Source organism: Saccostrea cucullata, unplaced genomic scaffold (assembly GCF_032062105.1).
Source record: "Saccostrea cucullata isolate Sc308-1 unplaced genomic scaffold, CSIRO_AGI_Scuc_v1 ctg7640, whole genome shotgun sequence".
Lineage (NCBI taxonomy): Eukaryota > Metazoa > Mollusca > Bivalvia > Ostreida > Ostreidae > Saccostrea > Saccostrea cuccullata.
This window is the reverse complement of record NW_026939843.1, coordinates 25080-42795: the sequence shown is the minus strand read 5'-3', so window position 1 is coordinate 42795 and position 17716 is coordinate 25080. Positions and strand designations below refer to the sequence as shown.

General features: G+C 33.9%; 1 long non-coding RNA gene across 1 annotated transcript; it reads right to left on the bottom strand.

Annotated features, from left to right (window-relative positions):
* Window positions 1–2235: 2235 nt before the first annotated feature.
* On the bottom strand, window positions 2236–17114 carry LOC134254114 (uncharacterized). Its single transcript, XR_009989258.1, has 3 exons — window positions 17070–17114; window positions 13556–13627; window positions 2236–2307 (listed from the first exon to the last, which is right to left on the bottom strand). It is a non-coding gene; the product is annotated as an uncharacterized LOC134254114 (long non-coding RNA).
* Window positions 17115–17716: the final 602 nt, after the last annotated feature.

Below are 17716 nucleotides of genomic sequence, written 5' to 3'. Positions count from 1 at the left end.
ATTGTTTTTGTTTACAATTGTTTCTTATCTTAATTAGATATACTATCGTACAACATAATTTATCCAGAAAATAGTTGTTTTGTATGTAACAAGATTGATTGAAGATCTGATTAAACGAAGTTCACACTTGATTGTTCAAATAAAAAAGTCTGTAATACCTTGTTAGATTTGCTTTTCGATGAACTAAAAAAAATATTTAGTATTATAAGAGTAACTTGAAATGAAGCGTCTTATCAAGTCGAGTCTTGGGGGGAATCATTTGAGATTCAACGAAACGCTTAGCGTCAAGTTAGTTTGATCTGATGATCCCCACCTGTCAATAAGACGTAACACAGCTCTTCGGATCAAGACTAATGTCCAAATAACTGTACCTCACTTCCATTCTCAATGACCGTGTAGTGTAGGGCAGCGTTGTGAGAATTCCATCGGCATCGAAAGCAAGTTTTTAACTTGCCTAGATAGCCGAGCGGTCTAACGCGCTGTTCCTGTACTGCTAGGAGACAGATTCCGTAGGTCGAGAGTTCAACCCCGGGCTGGGGCGGAAGTGAGTATCCTTGTAAAAGTGAATTTCTCTGTGCTTTCTATATTAATATTCCTTCACTTAGGGCAGTTATATTAGTTTAAGATTTGTTGTAATTTGTGCTGTATAAATAAAATTAATTTCATCACAACATGTATTGGTAACAATCCTCTAAAAACTAATGTCCAAATAACTGTACCTCACTTCCATTCTCAATGACCGTGTAGTGTAGGGCAGCGTTGTGAGAATTCCATCGGCATCGAAAGCAAGTTTTTAACTTGCCTAGATAGCCGAGCGGTCTAACGCGCTGTTCCTGTACTGCTAGGAGACAGATTCCGTAGGTCGAGAGTTCAACCCCGGGCTGGGGCGGAAGTGAGTATCCTTGTAAAAGTGAATTTCTCTGTGCTTTCTATATTAATATTCCTTCACTTAGGGCAGTTATATTAGTTTAAGAGTTGTTGTAATTTGTGCTGTATAAATAAAATTAATTTCATCACAACATGTATTGGTAACAATCCTCTAAAAACTAATGTCCAAATAACTGTACCTCACTTCCATTCTCAATGACCGTGTAGTGTAGGGCAGCGTTGTGAGAATTCCATCGGCATCGAAAGCAAGTTTTTAACTTGCCTAGATAGCCGAGCGGTCTAACGCGCTGTTCCTGTACTGCTAGGAGACAGATTCCGTAGGTCGCGAGTTCAACCCCGGGCTGGGGCGGAAGTGAGTATCCTTGTAAAAGTGAATTTCTCTGTGCTTTCTATATTAATATTCCTTCACTTAGGGCAGTTATATTAGTTTAAGAGTTGTTGTAATTTGTGCTGTATAAATAAAATTAATTTCATCACAACATGTATTGGTAACAATCCTCTAAAAACTAATGTCCAAATAACTGTACCTCACTTCCATTCTCAATGACCGTGTAGTGTAGGGCAGCGTTGTGAGAATTCCATCGGCATCGAAAGCAAGTTTTTAACTTGCCTAGATAGCCGAGCGGTCTAACGCGCTGTTCCTGTACTGCTAGGAGACAGATTCCGTAGGTCGAGAGTTCAACCCCGGGCTGGGGCGGAAGTGAGTATCCTTGTAAAAGTGAATTTCTCTGTGCTTTCTATATTAATATTCCTTCACTTAGGGCAGTTATATTAGTTTAAGAGTTGTTGTAATTTGTGCTGTATATATATATATATATATATATATATATATATATATATATATATATATATATATATATATATATATATATATATACACACAGTGACTTAGATATTTGACCATACCATTACGACGTCAAAGGAATTTTACTTATATTGCACTAGAGATATATTACAAAAAAACGTAGACAGGTCTATTTTATTCCTTTCAAAGTCTTGTCACATGATACCCGCATACAAATATAAAAGCACAACACATCCATTCCAAGGTTAGGTCAAAATTGAAATTTCGTTTTAGTTTTAGTTAACAAATTTTAGTCAAACGCAGAGGGCATAAGGTAATGTTGGTAGCAAAACATCTTATCTATATTTACAGCCCTTGCTACAACCATTTAAAATTTATGGATGAGGTATTTTTGCTAACATCTAAACAGAAAAACATACAGAGAGAAGACCAGAAAAAAATCTATGCATCACCAATCATCGATTACAGGGACATTTAAATATGGTTTCCTACACTACCAATATTATTATTGTTTAATTGTAAATAATAGACTGTTTACTTACAATACTTCTAATTTTGGAAGATCTTTGAAAAATCTTTTGTCTAATACAGTTATTTGATTTCCATAGATGTACCTATTGTTAAAACAAAAATAGTGTTAAAACATTACATATGAAATATTCAAAATGAAAGTGTTTAATATAAACAGGTGACAGAAAAGTTACAAAGAGTTCGTCTCCATGTGTTGGTAAACTTTTTATGTCAATGCAAATTAATGAATGATGTATATACAAGGGCTGTTCGGAAATCATTGAGACAATTACATTTACTCCGTAAAGGACGGTGATAATTTCATACAAATTCATTGACATTTTATATAGAATGAATAAAATACTTATGCAAAATTTCTCATTCCTATAAAAATAAGAGAATTTTCGGTGAAATAATAAACATACATATACCTATCGACCCGGAGCAGCATTGCTATGTCATTTAACGTCAGGTCAGCAGTAGATGGTTTCACGTGTGAAACGACCAGGAAGCCTTTGATACTCTGCTTTCTTTGTTATTACATATAAAATTACAGAAATCAAACAGTATCTTTTCTTAAACTATTCTTTAAAAATGTATGCTGTTGGTACCCCAATGAGAAATTTTCATTTGTGGGAAAGGATGACTTAGAATCATGCAGTGCCGATTTATGCAACTAGGGTTTAATACCGTACCTAAAAACTCATGGTCGTCCAGGGCTTTTAATTTTACTCTGATAAAATAAATTGTAAAAAAAAAATGTATACCAATGAAATAAAAAAAACTATAATACATCATTTTTTCTCGTTGCCATTGTTTTAGCAGGTCGTTCAGTCTGGAAAAGAATTCTACATTGCGCAACACAAAATTGTAGGTATGCTGGCTGCTCAGCCCTTGACGTAAAAATCCATTTTGTCGTTTTTAGCAGATTTCCCTACTGTAAAATATTTTTTGCTTTTATTATTTCTTAGTGTATGTCAAATGTATACGCAAATTTTTACCGAAAGACGTTCATTTGAAAACAAATATACACAATGTCTCAATAATTTTCGAACAGCCCTCGTATGTTGCTTTTCGTCCCGTTTAAAAGTTTTCAACTCATATAAAGACTTCACCATGCACCGATTAAGGGCTTCAAAATATGTTTTTCTATAATCACACAGTGTTATTATTTCTCGGTACCCGGGGTAATTTAGCAGTTAGGTTTTCTATCATGACAACGAACAGTTGTGAAAATCCGAACAGTGCATTCAAGTAAAAAATAAAGGACAATGTAAATTCTCATATCAAAGTTTGATGAAAAGTCGAAATTGATGAAAATTCGAATTTCATAAATATTGTTCAATTTCTATAGTCCCTAAGAGGTTCTACTTTTCCATTTTTCCGTTCGCTCACCGCTCGTTCACCGTTTTTCCCGCGTGCGTTCACAGTTTTTTCACTGTCCGTTCACCGTTCGCTCTCCCTTCACTGTTTTTCGTTCACCGTTGACCGTGCGCTCGAGTTCACCGTTCACAAAACGTTCAGCGTTTGTTCTTCGTTCCGTTTACTTTGCGTTCATCTTGCGGTCTTTATTGCCACTGTCATTCGGAACTCTGAAGTTAAAAACCTATCTTTTTAACGGTAAGAATTTATACTTTTTTTTATTTAATAACTAATTTTCGTTATTTCATCGCAAACTTATCTACGACATTTATATTTTTTTTATAATTTCGCTATTACGTTAATAAGTAAATGTCCCTTGTAAATAAATGTGTTGTAAGCACATAAAAAATTTTCAATTTAGAAAAAGACAATGTACATATACCTCAAGCAAAGTCTATAAAAGATGACAAATCGTTAATAAATAAATAATAATCCAAGTTTTTTAATTTGCCAACTGCAGCATATACAAAAATTTTGTTTCTAACACATATTTTTTAAATGATGCACGAGAACATGTTAGAACTTGTTCTAATATATTATTGTATTAAATTTTCAAAATACGTCAACAGACCTTTGTAAATGTTTTATTTTTTTCATTATTTTGCACGAAATAGCCTTAGCACGGAAATATTTTTATGGTTGTTACAGCCATGGTAGTATATTCATTCTATAAGAACTAATTTTTCCTTCTAAAATCCACTTTGTTTTATTAGTTAAAAGAATATGCACATTTATTTTATGTGTGGATTAATTTTATCTGTTATACTATATGAGTTTTAAAACAATTGCACATTTTTACAGCATAAACAGTGTGTTGTTAAAATGTTGATTTTAAACATCATATGTAAGTGCAAAATAAACTCGGCTATAATGAAGTCACTGGGACCAAAGAAGTTACTTCGCTATATCCGTTATTCCTTAAAATCGTACAAGAAATTCATTAAATTTATATTGCTGGGGATCAAAGTTGACTTTGCTATATCCGTAAATTCGCAATATCTGTGTTCGTGCTAAACGAGTTTTTATTTATGTGTCTATTTATTGTTTATTTATATTTTAGCACCTGACATTAGAATACAATCAAATAGTTTGAATGCAAGGAAAAGATTGGAGGCATTCCTAAAAATAGTTCATCCTCCTTTCACCCAATTTTCACCTTTCACTTTGCGCTCGCGTTTGCGCTCCGTTCGCGTTCTTTGTTCGCTCAACGTTCACCGCTCACCAAGTTGCATTCATCATCAATTGTTCATTGTTCGCTCTGTGTTTGTTTACTGTTTGTTCATCGTTCATTCACCGTTCAGGTTGGAAATGGAAGGTTTCGGGGACTGCGAATGGACAATTTGTGTTTGTTATCAAAGGAACAATGAAAAGGAACCTATGGTTAATCCCTCAAATTTGAGGAATTTGGTAGAATTTTTAACTACTAATACTAATATTTTATGTTTCGTGTTTGCTAATGTCTGCTCTTCTGTAAGAGTGTTGTGAGCGTGTTTTTAAAATTTCTAGAATTTTTTTTTCTTTTTTAACAAATAAAATATTTAAAAGGAGAACGTACCAAATTTGTGACCCTGTAATACTCATATCAGGGGATTTCTTTTTTCTCTTTCTCTAGGCAAACGGAAGAAAAAGGACTTGCATTGCGGTTGCGTCGCATGGTCATGATATTGCTTGGGGAAACATATATAAATTATTTGAGGATAAACCCTATGTTTTATAGTTTATTCTGTATAAAGAAAAAAATTACGTTGAATAAAAATATTACTACGAACTGATGCACCTGAGTCGCTTTTCATTTTAGGCTCAGACCATTTAACTATTTGCTTTGTCCTTCTAATCTCAGTACAGACCGGTGTAACGTTGAATATTGACCCCAGCTGAAAACTGACCCTGGGTTCATTTTTCAACGTTGAATATTGAAATAGGGGTGATTTTTTCCGTTGAAAATTGAGATCATAATTCGTTGAATTTATACCCGGGGTCATTTTTCAACAGCTTGATTACTTGTTTTCTTATCTCGGATGACCTCAACAAGTTGAAAGTTGACCTTGTTGAATATTGACCCCATCTCAGAGTTTGAACATTTTTTGAAATGGGAATTTGTTTTACGGGATTTATCAGTATCTTTTCCCAAGAATAATCCTTTTCAAGAAAAATAGAAATAAGCCTATCATCGCGTGTATATATGTACATTCTGTTTTTTTCTAATGTTAATAAAAACAGCAAATGTTTAGTTCTATTTTTGTTAAATTTTCTTTCTGTTTCTTTTCTTCATCCACTACTCAGATGAAAAGAACAAAATACGGTTGTTACCACTATCGGCCTAGTAAATTCCTCAAAAATAAACAATGATATCTTCAGAAATAAAGTGTTGATATATTTTTGCACGATCAGGTCTATCTGATCACGGATGTAAAATGGCGCCAAAACGTCACACAAACGCTACGTAAATTTCAAAACCATACCATGTATCAATATATTCTCCAAAAATGGCATTTTTTATATCTTTGATCGCAAAATTCACTTTGGCCGCAATGAACGCGATTCATGAAACTTATATATATTTTTTATGACGCAACAATGTTGCAATTTAACAACCCCTAGTGAATCGCGTTTGCTGCGGCCAATGTTATAATTGAGTTTATACGTTATTCCGGATCTCAAGTTGAGAAATCTAATGTGAACTTATTTTTAAATTAAAGGCATCGTAATTGCTTTTAAGGACATTGGCAAGGTTTCTGGCTTTTGTATAGATTTTTTCAAGAACTCTTGAACAGGTGTAAAGATACTAAACATGTTATATTCTGGCACATTTAACCCATCAAGCCACCCTTCCTTATAAGATTTTGTCAAATCAATGTTTTTACAATTCTCAATGCATTTCCTATGTAAAATGTTGATAAAAAGGATCTACTTAATTTTTTACCATAAAAATTTTCCAAAATCCAGTCATTTCAGAAAGTTTTTATATTATAAACATTATTTTATCCTCATTTCCAATCATATCTAGATATCATGACTGAAAACACAAATTTAGAAACATGACACAGATCTACCAACACTGTTTATAATTTTAGAGTTACTTCCCTTAGAATCTAATTCGTATTCATAATGGTAAAGACTGTTTGACTGTTTATGTTAAGTAATTTACTATATTGGAAACAAATTGTCTTAAAAATATTGGCATAGATTTGTTTTTTATTTGTTTACAGTTACGACATGTAAATGGTGCCTCCTTCGCACGACCTCATTCAGTTACAGGTTCTCGGCATTTGTCATACCTTGTGATTGTCCTTCCCCAATCGGAGTTCCTCGGATGACTCGTACCTCGCACATAACCTCGGACGTCAACGGTGATCTTCCATCTTGCTGATTCAGTCATGTTATCTTATTTGAATTTCATTCAAATATTATACTTTTGAAATCCGAGTTACTTTGATGCACGCCCAACACTGTGTTCTTGCTTTCAAAGAATACTTACATTTGGTTGTAATTAGCACGAGGAATTACACAAATCAAGAAACCTTTTCTAAGAACTTTAGGCAGAGCGAAATATTAAATGAGTGACAAGGCAGTTTCCGGCGGAGAAATGTAGCGATCTGATGCGTATTCCTCCACCTATCACATCCGAGGTTTGAATGGAGCCTAGCGGAGTCAGCCGAGGATTGCCGATTGGTCCTTCCCAGCATGGGTATATGGTAAATAACGGTCTGTTGACCACTGTTTATTGTCTGTTCCTGAACACAATGTACAACAAAACGATCACCGTTTTTCTTTCTTGCTGTAGAGATGATTCTACCCGTTGAAGGAAGCACATGTGCTTTTGTTTACCTCTGTGAAATGTACGCTTTGTTGCTTTTCATTTCATTGAGAATTCTACACGGGAGATCACTCTCAATCACAGTTTTATAAGTGAATAAACCCATGATATAAACCTTTTTTCTCCGGATAACCGTGACTTGCCAATATCCTTAAAATAGTTTACAAAATGAGTAATCAAGTCCAATCATAATCATTAAGAACATAGGCTGAACAATAAATTAGGTAGACAATATACTTTAGCCACCCTTCAGGTGAAAATTACCGATAGGGATAACGATAACGATCAGCAATGCTAAGTAAAATTGTTCATCTGGCCCCAAAAACAAAAAAATATAAAAAAGAGAATGATTGTAAAAGTACGCAGATAAGAAAATGAGCAAATAATCAAGATTTTTAGCACTTTTTATGTTTGTTTTGCAACTGATATAATTGTTTGTTTCTCGCCTGGAAATGATTATGAATATTATACAAATATGAATATTACGCAATAAACTCATAGATGACATCACAATAGATCGTGTAAAACAATGTACGTTTTTTTTTCATTTTTTAAGTTGCTGTTGATAATATTTATTTAGAACTTCAAAATTCCCTAGGTAAAGTAATTTGAAAGATATATGACAATTTATAATTGTGAAGAGATCCTGAGATTGTGTGGACGAGAAAAGTTAATTGTTTTCATCATCAATATGTTCAATACGTTCAAGTAAAGTCAATCGATCTACTTATTTGAAATAAAAAATATTGTTTGTAAAATTGTTAACAAATAAATTATTGCATGTTCCTTCTGAAACACTTTCTGAAATCCAGAAAAAGAAAATATGATAGATTTATTTTTTCAAGGTAAGTTGTCCAACAAAAATAGTCATTGTCGCTGTAAATATCAATATCTCGTACACCCGATTGTATAAAGATCATATAAGTGGTTTGAGAGAACGGTTTTTTTTAAACTTTATTTATATATTTTTCTTTGTACAATTTACCTGACTGTATGATAATCTCAAATAATTCCACACGTAACATTCAGAAACGTAGTTTTTGGACTGATTAATAAACATGTTCTTGCCGAAAAAAAAATCTTAACCTATCCCCCTCCTCTCCCCCCGTCCCTTCCCGTGACAATTTGTATGCACCTTGTTTTTCTTTCTACAAACAATACTTTAACTGACTCCGTATTGTTGTTTTTTTCCCCACAAATTGCAACAAAGTTGTAGGGGGTTATTTAAATGAGTTATATATAAATGATATATATAAGTGCCTGTGAATAAACTGGATGAATAAATATTCATTTTCTGGCTTGCACTTGCATTTTGTCTTATCACGACTTGCTTACCTTATTTTACTTAGCAGTTGCATTTTAGCGTCATTGTTCTAAAAAGTTGTGTAAAATCGGATTCGGAATTTTCTTTCGTCGACTTGAACACAGACAGCGGTAAATAAGTAAATACAATTGAATTTCAATTGACCATATTAAAAGAAAATACATAAAAGGGTGGTGTCTTCTATAAATATTTTCAAGAACAATATTGGATGAGAAAAGATTGTTAGACTAAATGTGCGAAAAGCCGACTTCAGATTGCCATTTTCACGATAGACTGAATTAATTTTATTGCTAGAAAAGAAAAAAAACTTCAGAGTGCGATTGTTTCAAACTTTTTTTCATCACACTGCATTGTCAGTAATAAAACGTGTTTTATAATCGTTAAAATTATGAAAAATATTATCGATTTACAGCTTCTTACAGGGACGAGCATTTCCTTCTCGAAAGGGTTTAGCAGGTTTTTCAAAAAACAAAACAAACGGGCATATAGCCATTATTGCAAATAAATATTCTATCCTCCTCTTGATATGAAGTAATGAAGTATAATCTGACCTTGACTGGGGGTACCTACACCCTTCCCAAACACTGTACATAGTTTTGATTTTTATGCCTGTCAAAATTACAGGGAAATAAAATTGTCTTTTCACAGTTTCTCTTTTCCGCGATTCGACACAACTTTTCCGCGAAAAAACATCTGGCGTTTCCAAAACAAGTTTTACTGCTTTTCCGCGATTATATTTTTTTATTTTCCGCGACTTACGGTATTTTACCATGTACAGTTGTGTACCTCTTAATTTCGAGAGCTAAGTAAAATCTGTTTCTCCTTGATCACCACTGTCTTAAGTCATTTTCACATTTTTGAGATGTTTATTATTTTGTTTAAATTGCAGCAATCTCTTTTACATCGGTTTAATTGATCGGTAAGACACATTGACATTCTTCAAATTATTGAACTTTCTAAAAATAAATTCATCGTATATTATGTCTCGTATGTGTATGCATTTGTACATATGTAAGGAGGGAAATGCATATAAATGCAAGTATATTTTGGCAACCGTTTGATGATAAGTGCATTGGCGTCGGAAGCAAATTAATAGAAAGGGGGGGGGGGGCTAAGTGTAAAAAAAAAATTAATACCTTCAAAAAAACCTGACAAGCAAAAAAAGGGGGGAATATCCATTTCCCAAACACGAAATCCCTATTTCGTGTGGGGAGGGGGGTTCGAACTTCAGTACCAAATTTTTGTTTCCAGACACCACCACTTTCATCCATTTTTAACCTATACTGCGACGTGTCTGTAGAAAGTGGGGGGGGGGAGCTAAACCTACGAAGCAATGTTCAATGTCTATACTAAGTATATATTTGGGAAAAAAGTGGGGTGGGGGGCTAAGCCAACCCCACCCCCACCCCAACCAACCAACCAACCCCCCTCCAGGTTCCGACGCCTATGAAGTGCTTACTGTAGCTATTTAAAAATCGCGGAAATTCACAGAATTTATGGCAGGGTTGTGACTTTGCTGTTTGGCGACTTTGCTTCAGGAAGTCTTAGAGCTAGCATCAAGAAGCTCTAAGGTTATAGGACTTAGTGTCCAGGAACGGACTTTGTATTCGCGGACGACTTTAAGAGGTCCAGTCACTCAAAGAGAACTCATGGTAAGCTTAGGGTCCAAGCTTCCGTAAGCGGGGGAGGGGGGGGGGGGTGTAGCGGACAGTATATATGTAACTTATATTGCCTCGCTAGTGAGACAGGTTTCCAGCAATGGCGAGCCTGTTTAACTCTTGGATGGGTGACCGCTTCACGTTACGATGATACATGTGCAATGTACATTATTATAGAAGCATAATAACCGACCCGACTACTACAAATACTTAATACAGAGTATGCGTGATGGTCAAAAGGACAGTGGGTGACATAGCTGTCGTTGTTGGGAATATTTTCTCTTTCAGAGACGTAACATAAATATATTTGTCGGTTCTTTATTTTTTTTAAAAAATATTTAACCTTATGCTTCATATCAATAATGATTATATACTATTCTGTAGTAATAAAACCAAAACAAAGTAATGCATAGATAATGTCTTGGCTAAATCAAAATCTTTAATGGGAAAAACTTTCAAGGAAAATGCTGGCATAAAAACTGTGATAATAATGTTGCAGTCCAGATTTTGTACGCAGTAAAAGCACATCTTGCGCTTTCAAGCGTGCATACATATAATTGTGTATGTATATTCTCGTATATTCTCGTACATGTATATACCTAATAAGTAAAAGGTAAGCATGATTGTATGGTATACTGGTATCTCAAAATTTAATTTAATCGGGAATAGGGACTTTAAACGGAAAAAAAATTTCAATGTATAATCAGCAACATATCTACAATCATACAATTTACTGAAAACAAAGGAGTGGTTCTAGCGCCTACTGATATGATATGGAATTGTTTTGAATTTATATCAATAAAATAAAAAGCATGTAAATTTAAAATGCGATGTCGAACAAGTTTTATTATTCCTACCATGCATGTATTTTCAATGAACTGCATTATATAATTGGCGGCATTACTGGATTATTTTTTCCTTCATAAAAAATGTAAACACAGAAGTAACGTCAGATTAATTTTTTAGAACTTCACGTAAAATAACGTCATTTTGACGTTACCGAAATGACACCAACACCGTGTGCAATGTACATGTGAACGTCATGACGTCATCAGTGTTATTTTCTTAAGAAAACATTGCATTTTTAGTGAGTTGTGTAGGGAAAAGGGTTTGAGATATTTTCAAAAAATAAATTTGTTTAGAACAGGGGTATTCTAGACAAACTTTTTAAATATTATCACCAGATTTTGGGACTAGGCGGATTTTGGTGCCTAACGTACCTTCTTTTTATTCTCAATCTGACCGCCCAGGATGTGACTTCTGAATTCTTGCATTTTTACCGTTTGTTTAATCTCGACGCAAAATGTATCAACGCAAAACGTAAAAATCCAAACATTGTGCTATTATATTATGTGTTATAACATTTTGCTTTGAGTAAAAACATGATGTTAGAACGCAAAATGAAATAATTCTTCAAGTATGTTGTGACATATTGCGGTATTATATTCTGCGTTGTTTTCAAATTAAAATGTTATAAATCAAAATGCAATAATCCCAGATTTTTATTTTACATGTGGCGTTGATACATGTATCACATTTCGCCTTGAAACAAGGCATTGCTTGGAATGCTGTTATCTTGCTGGAATGAAGGGATTTTCATATTTTTGAAAATAAATTCATACAAATATATATTATACAAACAGTCAGTTTATTAGTTTATTTCCATAGTAGTTTCCGGACTTTGTATAAATTAGACTCTTGGTAGGAAATTATAAGCATATAATCAAATGATCATATGATTAATCCATACTCTAATAGAATTGAATGGATTTCGTCGAAATGTATTTCTAGGACCTTAAAAACCTAAACAATTTGGTCAAAATAATTTCTTTCAAATTTTTGTGTACTATTAGAGCTAATATAGTAAAAGATAAGTATTATAAGATATGTGACAGAGGACATTCAAAATTTTGAAAATATAGTCCAAAGATATAATCCGTCAAGCAGGGGTTATGATTTAACTCAGAGGATATTCGATGTCCCGGGTAAAAAAGTTCTTGTATGGCTGTCTTACTAGCTATTTTTTTGCTACCTACACCGAAACGTAGTACTGTCCGCTGATATTTGAACCCAACATGGCACAACCCTCCAATCAACGTATACCTACATTAATATAATTTATAGGCTCAGTCACGGTCTTTGCATTATTCGAATTTTTAACTTATTAAAGTGTCCAATTTTACTGCTAATATAGTGCTCCTTGTCATTATCGGAAAATGACGGAAAAATATATGAACAATTCAGTGTGTGAATAATGGCCTAACAATTGGCATGAAAAAAGTCAGCCAGCATTTGACTTAATGATAATTTGTATTTGTTGACAAGATCATAGTATTGACCATAGGCCTTACAAAATTATGACTTGAAACGAGACTGCTGATATTCTTGTTTCATTTACTTGTTTGTCAATAACTTATCTCGTCATAGAAATTGTTCATACGTAGAGCACGCTCTGGAGTATTGAATCAACTGAGAGATCTAAGACATGAATGCAGGTGATGAGGGTATGTTCCTGCATAAGTTAGGAAAGTTGACGATTAAAAAGTTAAAGTTTCATTACGTTTTTCATAAAGTTTAAATGTTGAATATGAATATATTCCAAGTTAAAAATGTTCAAATAAAACATGTTCTAAACCCCATAGGTTTACACTTGTTTCATAAGAACATGTACTAAATCCAAGCATTAAGTTAAAAAACAAGTTGAGCAGATAAGAAAAACACTATTATCTTTGTTTGTTTGAGTTTGAACTGAACGACTTATTACAGCACTTTACCTGTCAGTCCTCAAATATTAAAAGACCCAAAAACCATTGTGCCTGATGTATTATTTAAGTCTAAAGAAACATTAAGTAGGAAATATTTTTTTTTCATCCTTGGCAGTAGACATTCAGGGCACTTCATCATTCATTCTAGAGAGTCAAATAACCAACTCAATACCTACTGGTCTTGTTTATGTTCAGTATATGCGTCAACATACAGAGACAACATGTATTGTCCTTTACCCAATCTTTGAATTTCTTCACTCTTTTTTTAAAATGTAAGCAAATTGCCTGCCACATCAAATTTGTGAATTTGCTAACAAATAACATTTTCTTTAATTTTACACATGAAAGAATTGATCAAAAACTTACAGTGTCTGTAAATTTGGCAATCCATTAAAGGCATTGTCTGGAATGGTGGTTATCTGGTTGACACCTAGGGATCTGAAATAATATTTACCAACTCTGTGAAATGTACACTCCTTGTATTTGATTGCTTATTTATAAAATTATAATTGAATCGTACTTAAATAAATCATTATATAAAAATAGCTCTGATAAGCACTAAATCCCAATAAATCATATCTGAGTTGGAACTATACATTAGTTGCCCTTATCCCAGCTTTTATTAACATCATTGAATGTTATTGTATATTTATGTGCTTTTGTTCACTTTCGTCATTTATCTGGTCAATTAATGACATGTTCACTCCACTCAAGTTCTCATGCCTTCTCTAGTGGTTCAAACAACAAGAACGTACAAGCTACAGATAGCCTTTTTATTTCATAAGATTTATCATTATTATTAGTGGAAAAGTGGTGGATATAAAAATCTATCTCATACGAAACACTCGTATATCTAAAAGGAGTGTTTTCGTTTATCAAGGTACCTGTATTGGCTACTTCAAGACGGATCTTATCCCCCACCCTTCCTTTAAACCGTTTTTGGAGAAAGTAAAGCCTAGCAGTTAAGTTGTTGTTATAAGATTCCTTTAACATCTCCAACAATGCTTTCTTACATTAGACTACGTAGGCCTACCTAGTAATGCAGGTGTAACTTACCATGGTTCAACAATGAATTTACAAGTAGCCTTGCCTAGCACGTTTTGTACTGCCACCATACAAAGAGTTAATTTTCACGATCCCATGATCCTTAAACTTTCAGTCAGAAGTTCGTTTGATATAAAGCTCCAGTAATTATCACATAATGTTTTCAATAAAACAGATAGCAAAATTTCTAAATTTTTAACAAGATCTAATTTCTTTCGAGGCATGTCAACATCAACAGTGATACGTCATCAAGTTATACGTCATCAATTCGAATTAGAAATCATACATGTAATATCACAGGGAAACATCTATAATTGTATGATTTGATATTGGCTTTTATAATTGTGTGATTTGATTTATCCAACGAGTTAAAATGCTGTATATTCGCTCGGCAATATACACTATTTACCATTTCAACTCGTTGGATAAATCAAATCACACAATATAAAAATCCTTTATATATCTTTATTATCCTTCTTATAAAATAAATAATGATTCTAAATGATAATTATAATAAATAAATGTAGAAACATTCATCGGTGTACGTTACATGTAGTCAGTTGTAATATTTGGCGTCAGTACACGGATTATTAGATAAGCACTAGTCTTCAGATTACCTATATGTGAAAGAACAATATCAATTTTTTTCCTCAGTTGTTAAAACCTTTCTATTCGATGTCCCCGAGCCAGATGTTTATTGGTAAAGTATTATATAGAAAGACTATAAACTATAGGACCATATCTCGGAAACTGGAGATGGTACCATCACCACTTTTTCATAGACGTGGTATCTGGTCCCTAGTACCCAACCCTCAAAATTACTGACCCAAGGATAGGGGACTTTGATGTCCCCGAGCCCGATTTTTATTTGTGTAGTATTATATAGTAGGGCTTAAAACTAGAAGACCATATCTCGGAAACTAAAGACGGTACCATCACCAATTTTCATAGACGTGGTATCTGGCCCCTAGTACCAAACCCTCAAAATTTCAGACCCCAGGATAGGTGACTTCGATGTCCCCGAGCCCGATGTTGATTCGAATAGTATAATATAGTAAGGCTAAAAACTAAAGGACCATATCTCGGAAACTAGAAATTGTAACATCACCATTTTTTCATAGACGTGGTATCTGGCCCCTAGTACCCAACCCTCAAAATTTCAGACCCCAGAATGGAGACTTCGATGTCCCCGAGCCTGATGTTTATTGGTAAAGTATTATATAGTAGGGCTAAACTAGAGGACCATATCTCGGAAACTAAAGACGGTACCATCACCAATTTTCATAGATGTGGTATCTGGTCACTAGTACCCCACCCTCAAAATTTCAGACCCAAGGATAGGGGACTTTGATGTCCCGAGCCTGATGTTTATTCAGTAAAGTATGATATAGAAGGGCTAAAAACTAGAGGACTATATCTCGGAAACTGGAGATGGCACCATCACCATTTTTTCATAGGCGTGGTATCTGGCCCCTGGTACCCCACCCTCAAAATTTCAGACCCCAGGATAGGGGACTTCGATGTCCCCGAGCCAGATGTTTATTCGTAAAGTATTATATACGAGGGCTTTTCAATAAACCCCATAACTTATGTTAATATTTTGAAGTGCAAACTGCGTTCTAGAATGCAGTTCACTTTAGAATTGTGAATTGCGAACTGTGAACTGCGATCTAAAATCTGATTATCATTTTGAAATTTCTGTCTTCCATCTGGTTGTCTGCAACTTTTCTAATTTTTTCCTGCTTATCAATTTAAAGCAAATTACCTTCAAATATGCAGGGGACTTTTTCCATCATAAGTCTTCTTCCCAAGAACAGCAAAGACATTTGTTGTCCCCATTTTTACGAAAAGTAGGGGATATTAAATATCAATTGTATGTCAGTCTGTTCGTCTGTCACAGTAAAGAATCTGGGGGATTAGGCGAGTCATATGTCTACGCAAGGGCAGGTAATATATCAATTCAAAAATTCTTCCAAATTCCACTTTCTGTTGAATTTGGAAGTTATTCACAACCTAATGGCCCACATAATCAGGACAGTTGTACTCTGAGAGCAAGACAACATAATCAGGCAAATGTACACAGGTAAAAAACAACGTAACCTGGAGACATGTACCCAAGGCAAAGACAACATAAGCAGGACAGATGTACCCAGGCCAGAGCCAACATAAAAAGAACAGATGTACCAATGGAAAAGCCCACATAGTGAATACAAGAAAAGTTTCAAGCGTAGGCATGTATATGCATGTCAATGGCAGGTCACACCTGGTTACAGGTAGGATCGCAATGAATTAACCGCAGTTCTGTTTCACGGTAAGGGGAGGGGGTTAATTCATAGTCCATACTGTAAGTTTTATAAAAAGCTTAACTATTACATGAATTTTATTGCATCGATTTGAAGAATACAATTCCTCAAAACGTAGACACCGACCTTTGCTTTTGTTTTAAGATTCAAACTACATTGTATACTCTCTATATTAACATGTTAAATTCTGGATTTTGTTTTGTATGAAGAAAACTGTGTATACATGTTGTATAATTGTTTTTTTTTTGTTGGTTTTTTTTTGTTAATATAGAGTTTGTGTTCTGTTATTATTATATATGTATGTAAGAAATATTTTATAGGTGTAAAGAACAACTGTCCTTTTTGTTGGTAACATTTGATGCTTATATTAAATACAATTTTCGTTTGTTGATCAAAACCTTTATTTTCAATAAAATTCAACTTCAATATACATTAATCTTTTGTCCTTTTTCATAGCATTTGGGAAAAGAGGAGGCATAAATGCATCTATTGTTTTGTTCTGATTTAAGACATACATTTAGAAAGTTACTTACAAGACACATGTATTTGTGGGGATGTTTGTAGGTACTTCAGTTAATCCATTATCATAACAGCCTACAAATGTTCCATCGCACTGGATACTCCTACCACAGTAACATCCACTAGGACAGGCCTCATTCACAGGTCCGTACATCAGAACACAGAGAATTAACGTCCACACAATCAGAGTCATTCTTATCAATCAACGATATCTACATCTATATATTCTATATCATTCAGCAAATTAATCAACAAATCAGTCCTTAAAACTTCTTATTTTAATGTTTGCATGTACTGAGACGAGGAAGCAGTTCAGATTTGACACATATTCACACATGCACAAGGAAAAGCCCTACCCTTTCCTATTAAAGTAGTAGCCTTAAACATACAAAGTCCTGTTTTCTGAGAGAATGTTAGCAATCTGCATACATTTTCTTTGATGAATATGAAATAAAAACTTCCATATTCATGACTGGTTTCCTAAACTTTTCATTGAAAATGAAAAAAAAAATTTAAAAATATATTGTTTTTATCTTGTTTACCAACAAATTATACCCTGTGACATTACGTTGGCCAAGCTCAAGTTGCAACCTATTTCATTTATCACGTCAGTCGCAGCCGGGGTTGGAACCGACGACCTTCTGTTTACAAAGTAAGTAAT